The following is a 4826-nucleotide window of genomic DNA, read 5'->3' as shown; positions in this document are numbered from 1 at the left end:
AACTTCCTAACTTAAATTCTTGTTTTAGCCATTTCAAGCCTAATTTCACTACGGACTTCCAAATAAAATTCCGATCACGCTCCTAAGTCCAAAATTACCATACGGAGCTGTTGGAATCATCAAAATTCTATTTCGGGGTCGTTTTCACATAATTCGATATCCGGTCACTATTTAAAGTTAATTTGTTTTTTTAAAATCAAAATTCCATATCTCGGGCTAGGGACCTCGGAATTTGATTCCGGGCATAAGCCTATGTCCCAAATCACGATGCGGACCTACCGAAACTGTCAAAATACTGATATGAGTCTGTTTGCTCAAAAAGTGACCAAAGTCAAACTTGGCCTTTTAAAGCCAACTTAAGGAAACAATTGTTCCGATTTCAACCCAAACACTTCCAAATCCCGAACCAGCCATCCCACAAGTCATAAATCATTTAAAGCACATACGGAAAGTTTTATTTAGGGGAATGGGATTCTAAAAGTCAAAACGACCGGTTGGGTCGTTACATCTTGCTTCTGCGAGCTCGCACATGTGGTCACAATTCCGCAGGTGCGATTATACCAGAACCCAAATTTCAGATTTTTGCTTAAGTCCAATTCTTGTTCCGATCAATTCACACCCCGATTCGAACTTTGAGTTTTAAACTTTTAATTTGCAAATCTCGTGCCAAAACATTTTAAATGAATCAGGAATGACTTCAAATTTGGCACACAAGTCATAAATGACATAATGGAGCTGTTCAAATTTTTAGAATCGGATTCCGGCTCCGATATCAAAAAGTCAACCCCGTGGTCAAACTTGGAATATTTAGCCTTTAAATTGCTAGTTCCGTTAAATGGTCATAACTTTAGCTAGGGACCTCCAAATTAAATTCCGGGCATATGCCCAAGTCCCAAATCACGATACGGAGCTACCAGAATTGTCAAAACACTAATCCGGGTCCGTTTGCTGATAATATTGACCAAAGTCAACTCACTTGAATTTTAAAGCTCTATTTCACATTTTAATTCATTTTTCACATGAAAACTTTTCAGAAAATTTTACGGACTGCGCACGCAAGTCGAGGAATAATAAATGGTGCTTTTCGAGGTCTTAGAACACAGAATTATTTATTAAATTTAAGGATGATATTTTGGGTCATCACAGAAAAAGCAGCATTCTCTCAAGTCTGTGTCAATCTTGCAAGTGATTCTCAAGGGCATCAAGAACAAAGAACAACATAACAAAGGACCAGCTTCTTGTATTGAGTCATCACATGTCCTTAGTTGTGTTGCACCTTTGTTAAAGCACTTCAATTGTAATTCCTACTTAGCTTGTTTAGAAGCATTGCGTAGGAAACCCTTTATAAATCATAAACCCTTGTGTTTCTATCTTGGCTAGAGTTAGTCGAGCTGTAAAGTCTTTGTAATAGAGTTATTTCAAAATGACTTGTAATCGAGTGTTGCAAGATAGTGAGGGATTAAGAGGTTAATTCCTAGGTTACATAGGTTGTAATCTGCAAGTTGCTCAGTAGTGAAGTTGAAATCCTACAAGGGTAGGTCATGGTTTTTAATCCCGTTCAGCTAGAAATTTTCCACGTAAAATTCCTCCTGTCATTTACTTACTGCAGTGTGCGTGGTTTTTGTGGGAACTTATATCTATGGGAACTAATAGAGAACCTAGTTCTCTATATAGTTTGGTGGACCCTTGAATTCTATCACTTAGTCTTGAATCCCAAGAACGCATGATTGCGTAGAATTGTCATAAACGCCTTAAAATAATCTGCATATATGATCTCAACTTCAGGGAACATCAATCGTAGCTCCTCCAACGCTTGCCATAGATGATCATTGTGCAATGTTGCAAAAAAATTTAGTCCTTTGTGACATTGAATTTTCCTGCTATTATCGGGAAACATCGTTCGAAAACCTGGAAGGCAACCAATTGGAATAATTCCAGAAACCACAAAGTGTTTGGCCTCTGCATCTTTGATCAGTTGTTCGATAGAACTTTTGATTGTCTCCACAACATCAGGGACAAGTTTGGACACTTCGGAAATAGATTTTGTATGCAAAAGAGAGTGCTTGTAATCATTAAAACCAGACTGAACCATAAAGACGATAGCTTTCTGAAGAACCTTGTTTCTGCCTCAGTCATGAAAAGAAAAGCAATCCTTATAGAAGAGTTTCATAAAGGCAGAAATCTGCGAGTGATGAGACTGCTGAGGCACTTGGGATGCCATTCTTTATGAAGGAAAAGGGACTCATAAATGTTGCTCCAGGCGTCATGAAACTAATACCGGACTCAAACTCAACGCCTTCTTCGGTGTAATGTTGTAGAGAAGGCAGACCAAGCACAACGGCTAAATGATCAGAAGCAGAAGCAGAATCACTGTCTCCGAGGCTGTAAATAGAATAAAACGGGAAAGTTTCAGCCTGCGCGTAAGCGGAAGAAGGAGCAAAAAAGAAAGAGGAGATCACTAATAGAAAGATGAAGAAACAATGGTTGGTAAGGGAAGCCATTGAAAGAGAAGAAACAACGATCAGGGAATTAAAGGAGGTAGGGAAAAACTTAGTTTAGGTTAGTGGTAGTATTTATATATGTCCCTCATCCGTGGAGTTAAAGCAATGTTACAGAAACCTAGTAGTAATAGGAAAAATTCTGACTGCCGCAGATTTCCATATATTCTTTATGTTCTTTCTTTTGCTTCAAGTTTCTATTAGAGAAACGCTTGAATTTGCTTGATTAAAAAGGCCTACGATTTAGGTAGGAAGGTTGATGTTTCCATATTCAATTTTGAAGCAGAATTTAAAACTATAAGGTAACTTTATTAAATGCCAAGAATTAGGAAAAGAATTCTGAATGGATTTCATTTAGGGAAACTTTCATAAGTATCACATTTTTAAATAATAGTACATACAGAATCCTAACATCATTAAGTATATATCAAATGAGGCAGTGTATTATTTACATTTGTAGATACCTAAAAGAATTTGGCATCTTCTTAATGTCCGAGAATGTCGCAATTTCATCCCAAAAATCTCTCCTAAAAAATTAGGACTTCACTTTTATCTCCTTAATTCTTGCCATCATCTCCTAAATACATTCATTGCCAAAACATCATTCCCCTGCCGCCCATAAATCATGTTTAACTTCTCCTATATTCTTTTCCAATAGCCTCTTAATAAAATGTACAAAATATATTAAGTATATTATACATATATATCCGTCTATTATATGTTCATATATGCATCCATATCTTCCATTTTCACACCCAAACTCAACACCAAGTATTATACCTGTCACGACCCAAAATTTTCGAAAGGTCGTGATAGCGCCAGGCACTATTGTCAGGCAAGCCAACACCAATAATTAGTAAATTCTGATTTTAATATTTTTGAAATCATAGATATTCCCCTCAATTAAATAGCAGAAGATGTAGTTTACAAAATACGTAATAATATCTTAAAAAATTTCCAATACAGTGCAACCCATAATCATCCCAAAACCCAGTGTCACAAGTGCATGAGCATTTAATAAGAATGTAAAATAAAATACAACAGTTGTCCGGAATACAATTGGACAGGAAAAATGTAAGTACTCTGAAGGAGACTCGATTGACTGCGGAGCGTCGTATAGAATGCAACTCACCTAAGTCCCCTCCATAATCGCGCTTCTGCGCCCACGAGGCCGCTAAACATAGGTGTACCTGCACAAAAATGTGCAACAAGTGTATCATGAGTACGTAAATCAACGCGTACCCAGCAAGTATCCCACCTAACCTTGAAGAAGTAGTGACGAGGGGTCGACTCGGACACTTACTATGGGCTATAATCAATATACCAATGATATGATAAATTATGGATTTTTATGATGTAACGGTAAACACAATAACATGAGACAATTAAATAATTCTCTTGTTAATAGGGGATTTCCAAATTTATCTTCATCTTTTAACAATTTAAATCTCCGGCCAATGAGGCCATATCAATTATCAATAATTCCCCAAACAATCAATTAAGTCATGCGCAAATCATGCCGAGGTCGTACGGCCCGATCCAACAAATATTTAAAATTTGCACTGCCAGAGGGTCGAATGGTGCGAACCATAGATGCATCTATTTACTACCGAGGCGCTCGACCGGATCCACAAATAACAATTATTTTCAAGAAAACACAAGTTTCTCATTTACAGTCAAGTATCTCATACAAACCTTCAAGTGAGTGAATTTAACCTTATACAATTCTTTTATCAATTTCTATCATGACTAAGTGATTATATTAGCAAGTAAGGGCACAAACATTCTAAGTATAGCATGATACATGTCCTAAGCTACCCGGACAATAGCATAATAGTAGCTACGTACGGACTCTCGTCACCTCGTACGAATGTAGCCCCCACACTTAGGTACAAACATTTATTTAATTCACCTATGGGGTTAATTCCCTCTTACAAGGTTAGAAAGGAGACTTATCTCGCTCCGAAGTTTTATAACCGGCTCCCAAAACATTCAATCAACTCAAATCGATTCCCAACGCTCCAAAACTAGTCAATAAATGAGCAAATCCACAAATATATACTCTAATACTCATTATAATCCTATTTATAACAATTTCCAACTCCGTTCGAAAAGTCGATAAAATTACCTCGGGCCCACGTACCCGAATTCCGAAAATTTTCGAAGAAAATCATTATCCATAACCTTATAAACTCAAATATATGATTTATTCCCAATTTCATGCCCAAATTCGTGGTCAAAATCTAAAATACCAAATTCTAGATTTTTCTACCAAACCTCCCCACAATTTATACTAATTTCCATATTTGAATCCACATAAAAACCATG

The 4826-nt window shown here is 36.8% G+C and overlaps 1 pseudogene; it reads right to left on the bottom strand.

Annotated features, from left to right (window-relative positions):
* Positions 1-1598: 1598 nt before the first annotated feature.
* LOC142167441 (sinapine esterase-like) lies at positions 1599-2501 on the bottom strand (annotated as a pseudogene).
* Between the last annotated feature and the right edge of the window lie 2325 nt (positions 2502-4826).

The sequence above is a fragment of the Nicotiana tabacum genome, chromosome 2 (genome assembly GCF_000715075.1).
Source record: "Nicotiana tabacum cultivar K326 chromosome 2, ASM71507v2, whole genome shotgun sequence".
In the NCBI taxonomy this organism is placed as follows: Eukaryota; Viridiplantae; Streptophyta; class Magnoliopsida; order Solanales; family Solanaceae; genus Nicotiana; species Nicotiana tabacum.
This window is presented reverse-complemented; position numbering and strand designations above follow the sequence as displayed.